The 22314-nt window shown below is 38.5% G+C and overlaps 1 protein-coding gene across 4 annotated transcripts in view; it reads right to left on the bottom strand.

Annotated features, from left to right (window-relative positions):
• The window catches only part of rdgB (retinal degeneration B), a 139574-nt gene extending 120558 nt beyond the window's left edge, over positions 1–19016 (bottom strand). For 3 of the 4 annotated variants that reach the window (XR_002010162.2, XM_072303767.1, XM_019060371.2), the window contains exon 1: positions 18060–19016. The gene's annotated coding sequence lies outside the window, so the exon portion shown is untranslated. Of the gene's footprint in view, positions 1–17978; positions 18009–18059 lie in introns of those variants that run through there. The other variant, XM_072303768.1, reaches the window with a different exon arrangement.
• Between the last annotated feature and the right edge of the window lie 3298 nt (positions 19017–22314).

Genomic DNA, 22314 nt, shown 5'->3' with positions numbered 1-22314 from the left:
CATCGACAATACAATCCGCAAGGGGCCGATGATGCTCCGGTCTTTTAACATAGTTACAAAATAACGGAAATAAATCACGCTGCCTGAAATAAGTTACTCGGACGCCACAGAGCGGCGCGTAAACCCGTAGTTTTACGATCAGTTTACGACCAAGTTACTTCGATGTTTCAAGATTGTCGGAAATGAAAAAGTCAAAGAAGTCACCCTTAGTTTGCAACCAAAGACAATCTAGTTTAGAAACACCAAGCCGCTATCTCCCTTAGTGTGGATGTTATGCTCGGAAGTCAAAGCAGAAACAATAACATGACCAAAATGTTGTGCAGTTTGTCACATTCCGGCCAAAGCATCACACAAAGACAATCTAGTTTAGAAATACCAAGTCGCTATCTCCCTTAGCGTGGCAGTTATGCTCGGAAGTCAAAGCAGAAACAATAACATGACCAAAATGTTGTGCAGTTTGTCACATTCCGGCCAAAGCATCACAAGCGTCATGCGACGTCTCAAAATGTCCGCTGCCATATTATTTTTCTACAGAGATATTGTTCAACGAGGCTGTCCGAAAATTTCACTATATACTCTAGGTGCTGCCGATAAAATTCAGTGAAATGTTCAAACAGAGTAAACCATCAATTTTTCTGTAAAAAAATAAAATGGAGACGGAGATTTTGAAACGTCGCATGGAGCTTGTAATGATTTGGCCGAGAGATGACGAATTGTTGGTCTAGTAAACAATCTGCGAAAACTCGCCTTCGCAGAGTGCTCGCCCCGACACTAATCAGTCATCATTAAGCAAAAAATAGTGTTGACCTTGGAATTTAACTTCTGCCTCATTCGATTGTATGTATTACTGCAGTAACTATGGACGGAGAGTATTGCCATCCGCAACATTTTACAACAGCAAAAAGAGCAGTGGCGTGGCGTGCTTTGCGATATATCGATTGATCGACAATTTAAACCTATGGAAAAGTATCGATAAACAGGGTGTTCGCAGCGAACACCTTAATAATCGATTATTTACCACGGCTTCAAATGGGGAAAAATCGATAGATCGCAAAGCACGCCACGCCACTGAAAAGGAGCAGTTCTCTGATTGGTGGGCGAGTTCTCATAGTTGCTTATCCGCTCCTGGTTTGGCCTGATGTAAACAGACAAACTGACGACAGAATTTTAGACATGATACAAATTCTCTTACATCCACCATCTGAATTGAGTTCAGGACAAACTATGATGGATATATTTTTTGCCGGAAAATTACACTTTTAGTGTGATTATCATTCATTCCTCACACGATAATACAAATTTCTCTCGATAGAGTTTGTTTACATTGGACCACAAGAGAGCCCCCGTGGAAAGCCTGCCCATGGGTTGATTAACCAATCAGGAAGCGGCACAGAGATGGCAATACACTCCCGTAAATAGGTACTCTAGTTAATACACTGTCTCTGAAATATATTGCCTCTGTTTCGATTACCTTTAGTTTTTAAGTCAGTTCTTGAGATTAAGAAATTCTGGACTTCAAAGTTAAGTGATTTTTTCAGCGTCAGGTCCGATGAAGTCTGTATGCTACCTCCTACTTTCTATCATTAAGTTTGATTTCTAATTGTTTTAAGGCGTTGCAACATTATGTCTAATCCGATGACACGCGAATATTCTTCCCTCCCAAGTTTCACTGCATGGGCTTATGAAAATTCTGTCTTTCTCGATGTAGGGAGTGGGCCACTTGCGACGTTCGATGTAAAAAGACTCGAAATAAATGAGATCGGTCTCGTCTAGATGGCTTTCCAAATATACTTGATTTAATCCCACGTGACCGTCCGAGCGGGAAAAGGGACCTAGGTGCATGGCATGCAGCGAATTTCAGGGGAGCTATTCGTATCAAGCGTGTATCAGAGGTGGACTGGTCCCCTGGGAAATCAGGGGGTCCCCAGTTGGCCGGAAAACGACAAGGAACAAGGAGCTAGGTAGCAGTACAAGAACAGGATAGGGGTGGTCCAAAAGAGAGAAACAGAATGGATTGACTTTAAAAAGATTGATAAGAAGAGATTGGAAGTCAAAACAGATACCTCTCATTTTTTTTACAACCATTGCATTACTTCTTTATTTTTTTTAAAAAAAAAGAAGAGTTGTCACTCTTGGATTATGACTCAAAAATCCCGAAAAAATTTGACTTTAAATTAACTCTGCTCGGTTGTAGTGCTTTTATACTTTTAAGTATGTGACCATGTGATGGCGTTCTTCAAGGTTTTTTTTCCCCCTGAAATTCACTGACTGAAGACTATTAAAGCTGCTTAAACAAACTTACGAAATTAGTGCCAGGAAGTCTGTCAGGTAAAAATAGTTGATACTCACCTGAAACAAAAGAAAGTACATAAAAAAATTAATACATTGATCAAAACTGTATAAAGCAATTTTGTATTAAGATTTTAATTTAACTTTTAATATAATTGTATTTAATTGGTGAATTTTATTTTAAGTATTTCAATGTTTCTTCAATTTTAAGTTTTTTAAATTTTAGTAATTTTTTTTAAAAATTTGTAAAAAAAAAACTTCTTCATTTTGATCTAATATTCTGCTCTTTCGTAAATGAACTTTGGTTGATGCCAACTTCGCTGACAACACAGCCGACATGAGTCAAACACAAATAACTGTTGTGTTTTGATTTTTGGTTAAAAATTGAGATCATTCAATAATTCACCATTCCACAGGAAAAACCTCATCGTTGGGTGAAACTCCTAAGAAGTATCTTCGATCGCGACAATAGAGGGGGAAAAGGCGAGAACGTACTTTTTCTTTTTTTTTTTGAATATTTATTGGCACATCTTCGTACAAACAAATGAACGTACACTGAGCTGCGAACAAAAATGCCGATTCGTGGTATTGCCGGCTTTTTGAAAGAAATTCACCGATTTTTCATTAACGCTGGGGAAACAACAACAACAACTGTACAACAAACTGTTACAACTGTTACAACTGTTAATCAAATACGAATGGACAACATCGAACATTCAATTAAAACCGGCTATTTGTTCTGTGCTTCCGCAACGGCATTGCCGATTTAATTTCAAAAGTGAGCTTTATTGGTAATATTTTTTCTCGCTCTGGAAAAATTAATCAAATACAACACTGTTTTTTTTCCTGAATCTGAAACCGAAAAGCTGGAAATTTGATTGAGACAATCTGCGGAAATATCGATGGTGATGGGCGGTGATCGAAAATGTCCGCTCATCTTTTAGAGGTTCTTATCACGGACAGCACTCTTCCTTAAGGAACCAAGTCATATCAGCTATTGTCAAATTTAATTGGCCACTTTTATTTTTTACTCGAAAACGGCTGTGCGGATTTTTGTGTAAATTTAAGTGAATTTTCCGCAAAGAGCGAAGCAAATTCTTTAAAAAAATTCAAACAAATCCGCACAAACGTTCTCCTCCAAGAAATTACACTGCATTGCCATTGAATTTGGAGAAAGCTTATGTGTCTTGGTTCCTTTATGCTTAACGCGGTCCAAATTTTCACAGGTTTTCGGAAAATTTGTAATTCATCAACGGAACTTTGGCAACGTCTGGAGGCTATTTTTTTTTTTTTTTTTTTTTTTTTTTTTTTTTTTTTTTTTTTTTTTTTTGAATATTTATTAGCACGTCTTTGTGGAGGCTCATACGGCGATCTTCCTTGACACCGTAGTGTGGGTCAGCGCCTTATATGACGCCAAAAGCTTCCGACCTATGAGAAGCGTTCTTTTCACGCAACTTCAATTTTAAGCCTCTTTTTTTGTTCGGTCAAAAAACAGTTTTGAGCATTTTAAAGCTCGGAAACGCGTTCCGCGCAAAAATTCACTGAAAAGGCGTCTTGTTTGGGGAGCAATTCCAGTATGTCGCGACAGCACTATATTCTCAGCCACCCGTAGCCCAATCAGAATCGAGACGCATCAGTAATAATGCTTAGTGACGATTCTTGAAAGTTGGCAACATTGTTGTTCCTCCATTTAAATCCATTGAAAATATCGATTACAGGTGAAGCGAGCTGCCTTATCAAGAATCGATTGTTTTACATACATTTAAATAGAGGGAAATCAGTGTTGCCAACTTTTGAAAGTGCGACCGGGGATACGTTTTGCGACCAGTCGAAGCCCCAAGATCGAATTCTATTCAAGCCACCGAACCGCTAACCACTAACCACTAACTCGCATCTTTTGACGGTTGCGTCTAACCGTCTCTGTTCATTGAGTCTTGATTGCTGGGCACGAATTACACGGTCAAATTGAGGTCTTCAAAAGGGGTAATCGATGCCTTCTCCGGTCTCCTCATTGGCCAGCGGTGCAAGCTCGGGCGATGGTGAATCTCGAGAATCGGTGACACCGGGCGAATTTCCGTGGGTAGATTGGGTCAACTTTCTCGATCAGATCGGCGGGGGTTACCAGACTTCCAGATGTAAGATTCTTTCTTTTTGTGACATTTTAGAGAGGAAACATATTGCGTAGTGCTTTAATAGATCTAGACTAAACCATGAACGAATTTCGACTTGCGCAAATATAGTTTTCTAAAGGTAAATGACGCGTAGAACACGATGCGTACATTGAAACCGCGAAAAAAAATCGGATATTGAGAAGTATGCAGTTCAAAAAGCGCACCTTTTCCGCAAACTGAATACGCCCCGCTTTCGTGCCGAACCGAATGATGTCATCCGGCACCAATCAGAAGCGACCATGGGCTTCTACGAAATGTCGAAAATCTACGAAAATCTTCTACGAAAAATCTTCGGTTGAAATGTCTTTCTACTCCCTGTACATGAAAACAATAGAAAAGTTGAAACTATATCTTAAGAATCAAAGAACTGAATCTCATTCATGAAACTACTTCACGTTAAAATACGTTTTATTTTACCAAACATCAGTGGAAAATAAGAGGGATAGCGATTTAACTGCCGTAATACATCACTTCCACCATTTTTCCGCCATTCCGGCCCGTTTGTAATTCCTCCGAATTTTTTTAACTTTTTAAAAGCTTTTTTCCGACTTTTCAAAAGCTCGTCTTTCCGGAATTTTAGCTCCAAAAATACGCAATAAAGGTAGGTAATAAAGGCAAATAAAGGTTTAATGACCCATTCATAAACCTTGCCTGGGGGCCTTTTTGAGCCAAATTTTAAAAAAAAGCCCTGCGGAATAATTCGCTCCTTGATCCTTGATCTGTGCAGGGTCCCGAGGCTACCTTCTACACCAAGGCTTTTCTGCGGGCTGATTATTGAAATTGATAGACAAAGCAATAGACAAAGAAGACAAAAAGGATATGGAGAGATCCTATTGGTGGAAGCGGGTGGTTGCAACAGACAAAGGACGTAGGAAATTGACTAACTAACGGCAACCTACGAGAGACCCGATAGTTAGTCCATCATTTACTCCCTTAGTCTATAAAAACCACCCATTTCAACCGATAGGATCGCTGTATATTCCTTATGTCTTCTTTGTCTATAGCTTTGTCTATCAATTTCAACGATCAACCCGCTGGGAAACTCCACCTCTGCCTGCGAATTGGCAATCTGCTTTTGGAAAAAGCTCGACTTTGAAGCAGTGGCGTGGCGTGCTTTGCGATAAATCGATTGATCTGCCATTTAAACCTATGGAGAAGGATCGATAAAACGGGAGTTTGCAACGAACACCTTCATAATCGATTCTTTACAATTGAGGAAATATCGATGATCGATATCTGCTTTGAAGTTGCGTTAGCGGAAGACGGGACGCTTAAGCCCTATTTCCGACGACCGGCGGTGGCTCTTGCTTCGAGCGAGGTTGCCGGTTTGCGAAGGATTATCCCGATCACTCTTATAAAAGAGGAACGAAGGGGTTTGAAAGGGGACGCCTGGCAACCCTGTTTGACGTAAGCGCATGAGTTGCAATGAACGAGAGCTATCCATCGTCGGAGCAGCGCGCTGGTAATCGAGTGATGTTACTCATCGGTGATCCGCACAAGGGATGAAACTCGTTCGGGTAGAGATCAACGAAAATAAAATTTGTCCGAGTTTGATGCGGCATGACGTCAACGCTGCCATGAAGGGGAAAACGTCGTATGAACCTTCAGACGTTGCCACATTATTTTGGATGAAGCACGAATTTTTTACTAAATAAACATTTTCTTTCCAATTTTTCAGATAATTTTGTTCGCGATTTAACCTGAAGTTCCTGAAAATTTCAAGGGCAAATATTCCTGACTTTCTTTAAAAACCAACATTTTATCGAAGGAAATTTGGCAACTTTCGAATGTTTATACGGCATTGTTCCTTAGCACGGCAAAATTGACCACTGAACGATAGCAGGGTGCCATAATATTTTCATCTTCAATGGAGAATTTGCACGAGCAAATTTTATTACTTCGCCTGAGAGTGTTTAATGAGCTGATTTCGCAGTATTTTTCATAATTTTTGTCTGAAATGGGAAATTGTAAACAAATATATTTACAAGTGAGAAAATGTGCCACCTTACGACGTCATCTAGCGGGCATTTCTCATTTAATTACTTTACTACATTTCATTACATCCCATTTTTTACTGTACTTTCTCGTATTTTATTGTTGATTTGAGTTCTTCTTTTTTACTTGTATTCCTTACCGCTTTTTTATTTTTAATTATTCCATGAAAATTATTATTTGCTAAATACAACCCTTGCTTAAAAACTATGCGGTCAAAACTACAATAGCGTCAAAGCAAAACCGATAAGGCCAGAGTGGAAGCTACTTCAATATAAATCCTCCATCGCGCGCATTGCTAAGGCGAATGATACAACTATTCGTACTCTCCGGAACGCGTGAGGTATCACGCCACAATTGAAGGCGTTTTCAAAACTCCCAAATTTCAATATCAAGATTGCCGGGACGACAAAATTTAGGAGAACAAAATTATTGGAATGGCTAATTTTACGAGTTAATGCAACAGTTATGGGCCCATCGCAGGGTTTTAATTTTTAGTTTAAAACTTATTTCCCCGTTGAGAATAAGCGTATAATTTGCGCTAAACGTCCTGCATGTTTTATCGATCTATTTATGCATTTTATTCACATTTTTATCGTCTCTTCTTGTATTTTATCGTGTGGTTGAGGTCCTATTTGACTTGTGCCAGAGCTGTTTACTATAGGCTGTATGCATCAAGAAATTCAATTCTAATTCTAATTATGTTATATCGTTCAGTATTTTTGCTTCTTGCTCATTTTAATCCTCCTAATCCTCCTAAAAAAATTACCCATTTGTTGAATACAATCCTAGCTCGAGCACACTTTAAGTGTGCCCTCATGACTGCAAAGATGGACAGGAATAACCGACAAGGCCAGCATGCGAACGCTACTTCAATTATAAATTTCCGTACAGCATTGGCAAGGCGCAATGATACAACTATTCGTACTCTCCGGAATGCGGGAGGTATCACGTCACAATTGAAGGCGTTTTCAAATCTCCCAAATTTCAATATCGGGATTGCAGGCAATGACGATCAAAGGTGTGAGAACAAGATAAATGAAATGGCTAATTTCACGTGTTAATGCAACAAATCTACGCACAAAGCCAAGTTTTAATTTTTAATTTATAACTTTTTTCCCCATTGAGAATGATCGTGCATTTGATGTCAAATGTCCTGTGTGTGTTTTCAATTTAATTACCTTTTTAGACACATTTTTTACCGTCCTTCCTTGTATTTTATTGTTGGTTTGAGTTCATATTATTTTGTCCAATTTTTTGCCACTTGATCATTTTAATCTTCCGATAAAAAATACCCATTTGCTAAATACGATCCTACCTAGAGTACACTTAAACTATGCGGTCAAAACTACAAAAGCGGCAAAGCAAAACTAACAAGGCCAGAGTGGAAGCTACTTCAATATAAATCCTCCATCGCATTGCTAAGGCGCATGATACAACTATTCGTACTCTCCGGAACGCGTGAGGTATCACACCACAATTGAAGGCGTTTTCGAAACTGCCAACTTCCCATATCGGGATTCTTGTGTCGCATAGAGGGTGTCTACTGATGATGGCTGGCAAATATTAAATACTTTAATCAACGGCACTTTTTCGGTACTTTTCAAAAAAATTCAGTGCTTTTTAGGTGTCTTAAAGTGACGAAATTCGAAAATTGTCGGAATGGACCACTAGACAAGGTACGAATTTTAGCATTCTGATACATGCGTCTCGACCAAAATTTCACGTAGAACCCGATACGCGCAACGAAATTTACCGAAATTAACTCTTTACGAAGATATTTAATGATTCTTGATGCGTGAATTCAAACCACCCGCTCATGAAAACTCAATGCTCTTCGTGATTCACATCGCACGCTAAACGTTTATCATAACAGTCTCTGCGATATAAAAATCTGGCAACCTCAATTTTGGTGCTTTGGCTCAGCTATAGCAAATTGCTTGTAGTTTGAACGACACATGGTGGGAAATGAACATTGCTCGATAGAGAGGATTGCCGTAACCGTTGTAGTGCACGATTTGACTCACGTAGAGCTTCGAGTTTCTTGTCAGCGAGCAGTTCGAATTCCTCGTCACCAATGTGAAATAAAAACGTTAATATCTTTGTTAGGAGTTGGTTTTAGTAATTTTCGTTGCGCAAGTCATGTTGTACGTGAAATTCTGGTTCAAAAACATGTATCAGAATCTCTTAACTCGTACCTTGTCTAGTGGTCCATTCACGCGCAAATCGCAAGCAAAATGACGTAGACACGGAATCGAGGCTCATCGGTGGCCTGAGGATCAAATGGCTCGCAATCACGATCAGAATCATTGTGCAACGAAAGGATTGCATATTTTCCAGGCTGTTTTAAAAACACCCGTGGCATGAAGCACAAAATTCCGAACCTCCATAGGGGATTTCCGTTCTTGTTCAGTGCTTCCTACAAGCCTTCAAAAATCAGTACTATTTTCAGACTTTAGGTATCAGTAAACATACACACCCTGTTAGTAGTCACTGAGGCAAAAACGAGAGTTATTCCATAATCACGCTGAGCTCGTGGGCAAACTTTTAAGTTCCTTTCTGCCTAACGTGGTCTAAATGGCACGTGGGATTTTCAATCTCACAGAAATATTTTAATTCAAGGTTATGAGGAAAATATAATATTTAAGTTTTATCTGCTTCCACCGAAAGACGATTCCCATAAGATGTTTGCCCACAAGATGATCCGCTTACATGTTGTTATCACAGTTGTTCAAAGATTTCAGCGGTGTCTTCTATTGCTCAGTACCTCTGTTGCCAATAATTGTTCTTGATGATCCACCCAGTTTTTAAGACTCAAGCATGAGTACCAACAGAAACCACAGATGTTCAATACTTAATTGCCATGTAAAAGTTAGGCTATTAAAAATCAATTCTGATCGTTAGTGGCGCGGAAACCTTTCCGTTAATCGGTGAAATAGTTGTAGAAAATTGCCTCTAGGAATCCGCCCTGCTTTTATGGAGAAATAAACAAAAATTTCGCAAAAATTGGCAACATTACCTGGCACAATCGCTCTGGGGTAAAATTTCAAAGGCATTCAAACACGGTCATTAAACAAGCTTTAGGTTTCCACGAGCACGAGGAACAAAGGCCAGGAAGAGAGGAAAAAGGCAGGCTGAAAAGCGAGAGGACCTGAGCAGAACTGCCGTGCTAAGTAAGAATGCCGTATGATCCATCAGGCGTCGCCAAATTTCATTCGACAAATCACGAATTTTCAGGAAAATTTGTGAATATTTCTCTTCCGATTTTTCAGAGTATTTCGTTCGATATTTGATCTGAAGAGTCTGAAATTTTCGAGGAAAAATATTCATAACTTTCTTCAAAAATACATATTTTCTGAGAAGTTTGGCAAAATTCGAATGTTTAAAAGGCGTTTTTACTCAGCACGGTAGAACAGTTATTTTAGAGAGGCCGCGGACAAGGAACGAAGAAACAAAAAAAGATTAGTAACGTTCATACCAGTAGGTCATTACTTTTTCAGGATAATAGCCGTTAGCGGAGCTGCACAGAGACAGGGTCTCTTGTGGTTCTCCTATTCATTTAAAACGCGATAAATAAGCTGATAGACGGACGCATTTTCTCCGCACGCTAGTGAGCTTATAAACATTTCAGTCCAAAATTTGTCGGCTCAAAAAATAATTCCTAATACCTTTCTAGGATCTATTTCAAAAGCCTTCTTATCGAATTTCACTTGAATTGCGTTAGCCTCTTTGAACTTCTTTCATCAAACGTAAAACCACATGGTGTCTGCCACAGAAAAGAGGTTGGTTGGTTGGCGAAAGCATTTTTTTAAAGGCGCCTTAATAAAGCAAAATCATTAGCGCATTAAAAGATATATCATTTCAGTAGTACGAGGAGAGGATAATCAAAAGTCAGAGAAAGGGGGAGAAAACAAAACAAAAAAAAGTAAATGGAGGGGGAGGGAAATGAGAATTTTTCTTAAAAAAGGCAAGGGTGGCTGTTAAAGGAACAGCTATGAATACTCATTCCCTAAAGGGATCATTGTCTTCGAGAATACAGGAAAAACACAGAAACATCCAGTAGCTTATATATTTGTTCATACGGTAAGTAGAAGTTTAAAAGTAGGTAACTGCATTGGTTTTCTCTTAAAATTTCATCATAGAGGCATCCCTTGAAATTGGATTGCATTTTGCAAAAAGGAACCAAGAGCATTCCAATGTTGCTAGGCTTGTGCAATTTACATTCTTCGCAATAAAACTACTGGAAGAATGGACCACTAGACAAGGTACGAATTTCAGCATTCTGATACACGTTTCGTAATTAAAATTTCACGTAGAACACGATGCGCACAACGAAAATTACCGAAATCAACTCCTTACGAAGATATTTAATGATTCTTGATGCGTGAATTCAAACCATCCGCTCATGAAAACTCAATGCTCTACGTGATTCACATCCCGCGCTAAACGTTATCATGACAAATGTGGCAACCTCAATCTTGACGCTTTGGCTCAGCTATAGCAAATTGCTGATAGTTTGAACAACACATGGTGGGAAATGAACATTGCTCGATTGAGAAGCTTGCTGAAACCGTTGTAGTGGGCGATTTGACTCACGTAGAGCTTTGAGTTTCTTGTGAGCGGGCAGTTCAAATTCCTCGTAACCAATGTGAAATAAAAACGTTAATATCTTCGTTGGGAGTTGGTTTCAGTGATTTTCGTTGTGTGAATCGTGTTCTACGTGAAGTTCTGGTCAAGAAACATATATCAGATTGCTTTAATTCGGACCTTGTCTAGTGGTCCATTCTAAAAATCAAATTTACAAAGGTAATTTTCGTCTTGAAATAGTAGTTCATTGAGAGTAAAGATAATACTTGTGTAAATGATCAATTTATAGTTAGCAAGGTATGGAAAGTTGCACAATCTCAGCGACGATGTAATGCTCCTGCATGGTTCCTTCTTGCAAGATGCAATCCAATTTATGATGTGACAAAGTGGGTTGCATTTTGCAAAAAGGAACCAAGGACATTCCAATGTCGCTAAGGTTGCCCAAATTTTTTTACCATGCAAAAATCAACTGATCATCTAAACAAGTTTCATCTTTACTCCCAATAATCTATAAATTCAAGACGAAATTTACCATTGTAAATTTAATTTTTTGCATGATTCCAGAAATTTTATTCCAAAGAATGTATGTTGCACAATCTTAGCTACATTGGAATGATCTTGGTTCCTTTTTGCAAAATGCAAACCAACTAAACATTAAAATTTCACGTCCGGGCCTCCAAAAGGCTGGTTCCTCTATGCGCCGAATGAATTTGAATATGGAGTTCGTTTATTCTACCCCTTTAAGAAAAATGCGGAGCCTCCTGACGAAAAGAAGCTGTTGAATGAATACGACCCATAGTGCTGAATAAGCTTGTTCCTTAATTATTTCACCCCGAGTTTTCTAATTTACTTTTTCCTGCCTGGCCAGACGCTGATGCGCCACCGGCGGAAAACCACCGACTTCCCCCTTTTAACACTCGAAGATGCGCGATTTCCGACCTAAATTCCGCGGGTCGATAATCGAATCGTTATCGATTGAATCGATCGATAAAAAGCATTGCTAAGATAGGGATCTATCGACTAGGATTCGATAGCGATTAAACAATCGACCCCGAGCGCGGACCAGAAATTAAGACAGCTGGCGGACCAAACAGATCCCCAATTCATTGCCAGGCGCTATGTTCGCTGTTCTCGAGGGGCGAATAAAATCGATTGTCGATATTTCCCTACTTGAAGCTGTGGTAAAGAATCGATTATTAAGATGTTCGTTGCGAGCACCCTATTCGTCGATCTTTTTCCATAGGTTTAAACGGCAGACGAGTCGATATATCGCAACTGCGCTGTTCGCGGTTCGGCTCGGTGGCGGGGATAATAAGCGAGGCACTCAATTCAACGCCTTTCCTCCGCCGAACGCAACCCGCTTTTCAAAAGACACGTCCGCCGCCGCGCCACCGCTCCCCATTTATTCGCGGGCGCGTTTCGACGCTCCTCTGACGTAACGGCGTATCTCGATTTCAACTTGAGCCTTGTTCACCATAAGGCTTAATGATTTCCAGGGCTCATGCGTAAATGGGGATGTGTCCTTACGCCGGAGGAGTGGCGATTTGTCTGCTCGGGAAGCGCTACGCCATGTTCCTCCATCCAATCCTGAACACATGGGTCGGTGAGACCCCCCCACCCCCTCCGGATCCTCCCCGCGGCGGGAACGATCACCGCACCGGACTACCGCGTTGAAGCGAAACGTCGTATGAGCTTCCTGGCGTTGTCAAATCTCCTGATAAAGAACGACTTTTCTAGAACAGGGTTTTGAATTGAATCAATGCAAAATCCGCTTGAAACAAGAGTTCAAGACTCTTAAATCCGGCGACAAGAAACTGCACTCTTAAGTCAATGCAACGCGGCATTGGTCCAAGAGGTTTTTTTTACCAGTGAAGGATGAACGCCGTATGAACATTCGAGGGTTGCCAAATTTCCCTCGGTAAAATGTTTATTTTTGAGGAAAGGAATGAATATTTTTCATTGAAATTTTCAGGGACTTTAGGTGACATTGCGAACAAAATTATCTGAAAAATTGGAAGGAAAATATTCATGAGTTTACCAGGAAATTCGTGTTTTATCAAAGGAAATTTGACAACGCCTGAAGGCTCATACAGCGTTTTTCCTTGGCACAGTAGTAGAGCACCTATTCTGCCTTGCTAAATAAAAGCGTCGCATAAGCCTTTCAGACGTTGCCATGTTTCCTTCAATACAAGCCGAAAATTGGAACTGGAAACTAATAAAATTGTGAATATTTTTCTTAAAATTTTTCCGATTATTTCGTTCAAATTTTAATCTATCTATCTGAAAATTTCGAGGAAAAATTGGCAACTTCGTCAAAAATACAAGCTTTATCCCAGGAAATTCGGGAAGTCTCGAATGTTCATACGACGTTCTTCCTCGGCACGGCGCTCACAGCAGTAAATGGAGAGAGTACGAATATGTCAAAATATGAAGCTCTGCTCTTGGGGTCGAAAAGGGCAGCCGACCCTATGACACGAAAAAACACAAGAAAACTTCCGCTGTCAATCCTTAGATTCCAATATCAAATCAAGATGTCGTCATCGCCCGGCCGAAGTATCACCAGCGCCATACGACGTTTCAAAATTTCCGCTGCTATTTTATTTTTTTACAGAGAAATTGTAGCTTGAATCCGTTTGAAAATTTCACGGAATTTTATTGGCAGTAAGTACGAAGAAAATTCAGTGAAATTTTCGGACAGCTTCGTTGAACCATTTCTTTGTAAAAAAAAAAAAAATAGAATGGTGGAGGAGATTTTTAAATGTTGCATGGCGCTTGTTATACTTTCGACTGAGACGATCTGAACAAGATTGCAAATTTATATCCAAATTATAAATGCTCTGCCCTGGAGCATCAAACAACAACTCCGCGATGGTGAAATAAAGAAATTCTTCAATTTACTTCGAAATCTCCTCTTAACGAAGGCATTTTATGATTTAAACGAATTTCTGACTTCGGCTGTTGAATAACATTCTACCAACCACCACTTGATTTAACATTTTCAATTGTATATTTATATTTTTAACTATCGTATATTGTAATTCCTAGTGTGTTTTGACTTGTGCCATAGCTCCAATAATGGGGCTTTCATGTACGTAAATATAATAAATAAAATAAATAAATAAAAATAAATAGATGGAAGGTGACGACGTCCGAAAAGATGCAGAAATGATCGCGTCCTTCCGCAAAAATGCGCCCAAAACTATGTCAAATACGTGCTTTATAATAGGTTTACAAACGACGCGTCGTAACAATTATACAGTATATTAAGTAATCCTAGATGATATGATTTCACAAAAAAAGGCAACGGTTTTGGCAACGTTCGAATGATCATCCGTCATTTTTCCTTGGCACGGCTATGAACCTCGTCGAACAACCGGCAGTTATAGGGTTTCCCGTGCTCGGGATCTCATAGTTGAATAGCTCATGAACGAGAAAAGCTCGAGGAAATTCACCGTGACACCGAAGAAAGTAGTAGCTCCAGGTACTAAGTTTAAAGGGCAGAAAAAAATTGCTGTCTCGGCGGAATGGACCACTAGACAAGGTACGAATTTAAGCATTCTGTTACATGTTTCTTAACCAGAATTTCACGTAAAACACGATTCGCGCAACGAAAATTACTGAAACCAATTCCTAACGGAGATATTAACACTTTTATTTCACATTGGTTACGAGGAATTTGAACTGCCCGCTCACAAGAAACTCAAAGCTTTAAGTGAGTCAAATCGCGCACTACAACGGTTACGGCAATCCTCTCTATCGAGCAATGTTCATTTCCCACCATGTGTTGTTTAAACTATGTGCAATTTGCCACAGCTGAGCCAAAGCGTCAAGATTGAGGCTGCCAGATTTTTATACCGCAGAGACTGTCATGATAAACGTTTAGCGCGCGATGTGAATCACGAAGAGCATTGAGTTTTCATGAGCGGGTGATATGTATTCACGCATCAAGAATCATTAAATATCGTTGTGAGGAGTCAATTTCGGTTATTTTCGTTGTGCGCATCGTGCTTTACGAGAAATTTTGGTTGAGAAACGTGTATCGGAATGCTGAAATTCGTACCTTGTCTAGTGTTCCATTCTTCAGTTCAAATAAAATGGGTTCCTGGAGTTTGGATTAAACCGACAGCTGTATTATCCAAATAAAATAAGTGGTAAAAAATTTGCAACGTCGCAAATTGAGGTATGAATGTCTTTACTACGTCGTCGTTATGAGAAAATGTGTAAGTAATTGCACACGCGCTACAGTACAGAGTGAGTAATATCAGCGCGCGTCAATCGTGATCTTCTGCAGTCAAGTCGAAACCAAGCATTGGAAGGCGCTCTGAGCAACTATTCCACCTCGGAAGTATTGCACAGTATCCGTTGAAAATGAAGGCGCACTAACGTTCGTGAATTGACTGGTATCGTTTAACACTGTGTAGAGACCTACTCTGCCGTGCTACGGAAAAACGCCGTATGAACACGTGAGAGTTGCCAGATTTCCTCAGATTAATCATGCATTTTTTAGGAAAGTTATTGATATTTTATCTTGAAATTTTCAGGTATTTACTTAAGATCAAATTGCGAACAAAATCGTCTGAAAAATTTGACGCAGAACATTAAAAAAATATCCTGTTAATTTGGTTCTTACTGGTGTTCTTGCAACGTCTGAAGGCTCATACGGCGTTTTTCCATAGCACGGCAGTACTGATCGTACGATATGCGGCCCCTGTTCGATCGATTTTTGTGCAACCGAGGAGTATTTTTTAGCGTAAAAGTCGAGTTTTTAGTCACATTTTTAAAATTCAAAATCCAAGATGACAGAAGTGGCCTAGAATGCTATCTTGGCGCCTTTAAAATTATCCGACTTTGCAGTCAGTCGAGATATCCATTCTTTTTCGGTGCAGTTTCAAAATCGCTATACTCTCAGCTAATTGAGACCTCGATATTGGCGCGCTCTTCAAAATTTTTGTGTTAAAACTGCTTGTTGACTTGTTCGTGAACTTATTTGAAAAAATTAATTGATGAGAACTAAAATAAATTAATTAAAAATTTTTAAAAAAAAGGGTATATTCTTGTAACTATTTACATTTTATTTATTCATTTGTTTTATGACTTCTCTCTTTCATCTTTAAGAGGAATATACTGAATTCAAGTTCATAATCGTTCTGTCCCACAAAAAGTGATAGGTATCTTGCTCCATTGATGCAATTTTTTTAAGGATTACATAACCATGTCACCAAGCACTTGGACACTATCTTCCTCTCCTTTATACAGTCAGTGAACTGGTGGTTGGCACTTTATCTTTATTTCTCCAGGATAATGGAGAGTCGATCAGTATTGGAAACTCACCTTTGAGTTTCAGGAGCCATGTGGCGCATCAAGCTTAATTTTTAAGGGCCATTGAAGATTTTCTAGGGGCCACATTCACTTTTTGCCTATAAATCACAGCGCATTTAGTGAAAAGTTAGACGCAAGATGTTTTAGTTACAGAACTAGTAGCTGTGACTTGGGGGAAATTTTGACAAACCACCAAACAGGTTGGATTCTTAATTAGGATTCTTTTTTTGGGGGGAAGGGGGGTAAATTTTTAGGGGCTGCGTAGGCGCAGAGCCTACATTTATTAGGCGCATTTGGTGCCTGTGAATTTCAAACACTGCAGCCAATTACTGTACTACAATACTCACACCTAGCGGTAGACTTGGCGCGTCTACCAATAAGGCCACTGCAAAAGGTCTTGGACGATTTATCCGAGTAATTATGGGTCCCTGAGTAATGCCCCCCCCCCCCCCCATACACAAGTCGACATTTTTTTGCCAGACAGTTTTACCCTTCCGCTATGGCAGCGATGGACACCAAATGACCATGTACCTAGCCTAGATTCTTTCATGTATTTCTATTACCTAAGTTTCTCAAGGAGAAAGTGAGTTTTCGGGAGCATTTGGCGGAGACTTATGGATACCTGGATATAAATATGCTTCCCTCTTGAAAAGCCTCCGAGGTTCTTCTCAAAGATTAGATGTAGTGTGGTGAGCAGTGATCTAATTATAAAGAACTGATAATAGTTCCTACTCCAAAGCCAATCCCAGTTTTGCAAAAAATAAGGAGACCTTAAATTACGAATAATATTGTCCGCTTGAGTATCTTCAATAAAATTTGATATGACTAGATTGTCCATTATTACAGATCTGCTAATCTACACTTGGCGTTCTTGAATTAAAACTCCAACTTATTTCTTAATACATAACACTATCCTGTGTATGGAAGTAAATACCTATACACATGAATCTTCATTGGAGTATTTCAAAACTTCCAATCATTTAATTTTCTACGGATAAATAATGCTTCCTGACATTTCCGCTCAGCACTAAAAAGGGTGTTCTTAAAAGAGGCAAAGAAAAACCACTGAGTGCGGGTCAAGGATGAAGATTAATTGAAATGGATCTCCAAAACATAAAATATGGCAGGAGGTTGACAGAATCGCAACAGAGAATAGTGTTTATCTAGATTCATCGATGTTCTTCTCCTAGTACATATTAGAACTGACTTGAAAGCAAGACTGGTGGACTATAGTGGCACTAGAAAGTTGCTACAGACTATTTGGGAGGCAACTGTAGACCAGCCGGATGAAAATTTTGTTCTCAGAAGGAATGTAATTACTGCTAGTAAATTCAACAAGAAGTCCCTGTGTTCCTGCGTAGAAAAACTTGCACACGATTTAAGCATTCCAGATAGTATTTTCTGTAATGATTAATTGTTTCCATTTAGCAATCAATGGGTCGGGTTTTATTTAGATAGCTCTCGACTCCACGCCTACTTTGACGCTCAATACAAGATCACAGACTATCATAGTTCATACTTCATAAGTAACTTAGTGTTCGTAACATTTGATTTACATAATAGAGAAGGGAGCAAATAAAAAAACGAATTCCAGAGGGTAATAAGAGATCAACCTTCTACCTGGATGCACATGAGTGGAGAGGAATGATAACAAAACATAAGTACATAAACACTGATAAAGACTTCTGGGAGCTCACTTACTTTGGATAAAGATGAGAGACGATCAGCTCATTAGAATGGCCGAGAGTTAAATTGAGCACATTTCTTATCGAACAAACACATCACAAAATCAAAGCGAGAGGAAATTAGCGACAAAACAAGAACACCGCGATTGATAAAGTGACATTACAGGGAAGTTAAATTCCGACATATTTTTTGTTTTGTTTTGAGGCTTAGTTGCCGGTTATTCAGAAATTCTACTGAATAAATAACAAGAGATTACCAGCTTTTTTTATTACAAATCAGATGAGTTTAAAGCAAAATTTATGGGATTTAATGAAGTTGTGTAAAATTTCTTAGTGTCCGGTGGAAAACTGATTGATAAAAATACGTCTTTTATGATATCAAAAAATAAAATTGCTCCTCAACTTGGTTCACCTGGCAACAGCTGACTACGCAGGGGTAATCAAAATTGCCAAGCTTGCTGGTGGTGGACTGGCCGGGGATTCAGTGCTAAAGCTTTTAGAGGAGAGTAACATTACTCTCAGGAGATAATAAAACATCCCTTACTAATATTCTAAGTAGAGACATTGAAGCAGTGACATTCGTGTGACTTTGACGGCTGTCCTTGATAGGTTGAGATTTCGAGGCACAATTTTTGGAGGTTTTTGCGTATGCTATATTGGCACTATGAAGTTATGAAAACATGTAGCAAATGGCGCTTAATTCGAATGGGTTACTAACTTGCAGCACATGCGATCCCGTATCATGATCACTCAGTCTTATTGAGATGAGAAGATATAAAACTGAGCATTCAACTCCGACTCAAATGTGACTTCAATTTTAATTTTCTTTTATCGGATTCTGCATTTTTAAACATAAAATGAAAACGAGGTTCCATGTGAGTGAGCATCAGAGGAAAAGGAAAACGGAAAGTCCGTATTTTTTTTTTAACAATAACAAGTGCCCCAAGTTTCTACATAAAAATAGGAAGCTAGAAATTACAAGTCCTGACTGGACTCTTCCTTGATGTTTCCTAAGGTTTTGCGCTTGTTAACATGCTTCATCAATTCCCAGTAGCTGTGTCTTCCTTCCTAAAATGAGAAGAGTGTAAGAATTAATGCGACGCAAGTGTTTCAGGAGAATGAATGTTCTTCACAATAAAATGCAGCATTGAAAGAGAGAGACATACTTATATTATTGCCTGGTCGAAGGTATGTAATATACATTAATACGAGGGTATAAAATGTGTCCGCATGAGAACTCTCTGAGATTGGATCAAACAATTGCATTTTAAATTTTTTTCCAATCTTCCCAACAGGCAATCCTACTCTGACAGTTTTCAAATGTATAGATCTGCTTTTGAAGTAATCAATCATTTAATTAACGAACTGCGATTGAACTGAAAATTCAAATGATCCATTGACAATTAAGTGATTTTTAAAAGTAACTGCGGTTGGTGCTGTTGGTTCACCAATGTTGGTCAAAGAATTCACTGTCCTATGTTAACGAAATACTTGGGCTTTGATTTGATGAATGACAAAGCAACCTGCAAAGATTAGAGTAGATAACGGTAACTTCAGATGGTAGAATTCGTGAAACTACGAAATTAAGAATACAAGAGAGAAAATCACCAACTCACTCCTGAAATACTAGCAATATCTTGATCATCATTTTCACTTTCCTCACTCTCATCAGAGGGCATAGCCTTCTGCGTGTAGTGTTTAACTTTGCGCAGACTGCGCAAGGATGACTGACTGTGTGATGGAATCCCAATTTTATTAAAATTCATAGAAATGTCCTCTGGCACTGGAGGTAGATTCATTACATTGAAGTCGAACAGCGATTCCCGCGAGCAATTTTCTGGATACTTTTCATCAACATCTTGCTTGAAACTTTTGGCGCTGCTGCACTGAGACAAATAACCACTATCAAGCTTCACACGACTCTCAAGATTCCGTAGTTTCTCACTGAGATTGTTTGGATTGTTTGGTGTAAACGCGAATGGATTTTCCGCAAGATCGAAATCAATCACATCAATGAGCTCTTTTTCTAAAATAAACAGCAACCTTTCAGTCTGTTGGCGAAGGGCTGGTTCAGGGAGTATCTCTAAAGTCTTCGAACAACTTGTTGCTATACGCTGAGCAAGGTTTAAACAATTTCGACTAGTTTGCTGAATTATGGAGGAAGCGCGAGTGGCGCGCCACGCCAAACTTCGTAGATAACTACTGTACTTATCACTGCTGATAGACTTTTCTCGCAATTCAAGGGCTGCTTCTGTGAGTAAAGTTGCATTGTAAAGTAGCTGCTCGAGTTGAGGTTTCGTCTCTTTACTCAAATCCATGTTAACATATTATGGTAAGATCTGATTCTTACAAACTCCCATTGGTCAAATTTAATGAGTACAAAAATCACTAAGCATATTCTTCAGTTCACTTTGCACAATAATATAAAATAGAAAAAATTACTCGAAAATGATGACAAGATAAATGAAGGATGATTTACAAATCAACAGACCTCAATTTAATGTGATGAGGTTAAGTAGTGTAACCGAGCAACGCCCTCAGAATTTCTTAAGAAAATCTATCAGCTGAGCCTTAAAGATGGATGAAAAATTAAAGTATACTTCGCTTCTCCAAAAATATTCAGTACTGCTTGTTAAGGATTCATACTCATACATCGACAGCAAAACTGCAAAAATGCGTATCTCAGTTGAGATGTCTCAAAATCTACGACCTATTTTACGTTTGTTTTAAAAGGGAAACCGAACAAAAATCATGGCTTGATATTTCAAAAATTATTCTTCACACACAGAAGCAAAATCACCTAAGTTTTCATGGAATGGTGTTTGGTAGTTTTCCAAGTAAAAAATAAAGTATGAGAGTAAGTCTGCAATACCACAAACCGAGATATGCATTTCTGTGGTTGAAAAAAATGAGTAAATTAAAATTATTGATCCTGATGACTTAAAACTTCAATGAGATTTAAAATTTAGAAACCTTGTTGGTTTTCTAAATGACATTTGCATTGAACAGATTGGAATGATGAAAAACATATGCGAACTCAAATTTCAAGTCAAAAGTAAGATGTTTACTTTAAAGGCATGAAAAAAAAAATATTTATATAATAGTAATGATAACTGGTACAAAATTTTAGATCTTTATGAAAGAGATTATCGCAGAAATTTAAGGCACCACAGAGGTGGAGAAAAATAAATTACATAGAAAAGAATGCAGGTATTAACAAGTTTTTGAATTTTGATAGAGTTTCAAAGATTTTTCAAAAAAGGTCATGGACTTAACCATTACATGACACAATAATTTAAAAAAGCTATACATACAACTTTTTTTTACAATAATAATGAAACAGGAAAAATTGCATAATACAAAGTTAAACTTACAACTGAGTTATGATTTCTACACATTAATCAGAATAACAATTAGAACACTGCTGGATGAAGGGCATTAGTTTTAAAAATCAACGATTCCTAACTGAGTTGCGGACAAATTTTCTGCATTACATGACGTGCCCAAAAGGGTTGAAAAAATCTGTTCATTTTTTGAAAAATACAGAGCACTTCTTCATACGCATATCTTTTTGCGAAGAGGTTTTTCCCCTTTTTTACCTCCTAATGTGCAAGGGGTAAAGGAGTGGGTGGTATGGGAAGATCACTTCTCTTGAGTTGCCATAGAATTTAGAAAATGAAGATTCCTTGATATATTTTGGTAAAATTCCCTGACAGTTGAAGATATGCATAAAAAGACAGAATTCCCTTACACATTTAGGTAAAATTCCTTGACAATTATTGAGGATATGCATAAAAGACAATAATCACAAAAAATACATAATTTAAAAAATGCTTGGTGATTATTATACATAATTTGACAAAGTTTGTTGTTCAAAACGTCAAACCCATTCTAGAAAGCAAATAAAAGTGACTTGACAATTTTTCCCGAACACTTTCATTATTTTCCCTAAAATTGCCAGATTTTCTGTAAGTTTTTAAAATTCCCTGACATTTCCCAGTGGTCTCTGACAGAGGCAACCCTGCTTTTTGCGTAATTGCATCCAAATAAGAATGGGAAAAACAACTCCATACATCCTTATTTATTAATGGGCTCTGTTGAATTGTCAACAGACAAGCATTAAACGAACATCTGTTTCTTAAATGCTTCTGGACAGGCATAAATCAGTTAGTTTAATTTAGGACACAGTAAATTTGAAATTTTGGAATATGGACTAAACAGATAGTGCGTTTTGGAGAGTATTTTAGACATTTTTATGTTCTTTGCACTAT

The sequence above is a fragment of the Bemisia tabaci genome, chromosome 8, assembly GCF_918797505.1.
Source record: "Bemisia tabaci chromosome 8, PGI_BMITA_v3".
Lineage (NCBI taxonomy): Eukaryota > Metazoa > Arthropoda > Insecta > Hemiptera > Aleyrodidae > Bemisia > Bemisia tabaci.
This window is presented reverse-complemented; position numbering and strand designations above follow the sequence as displayed.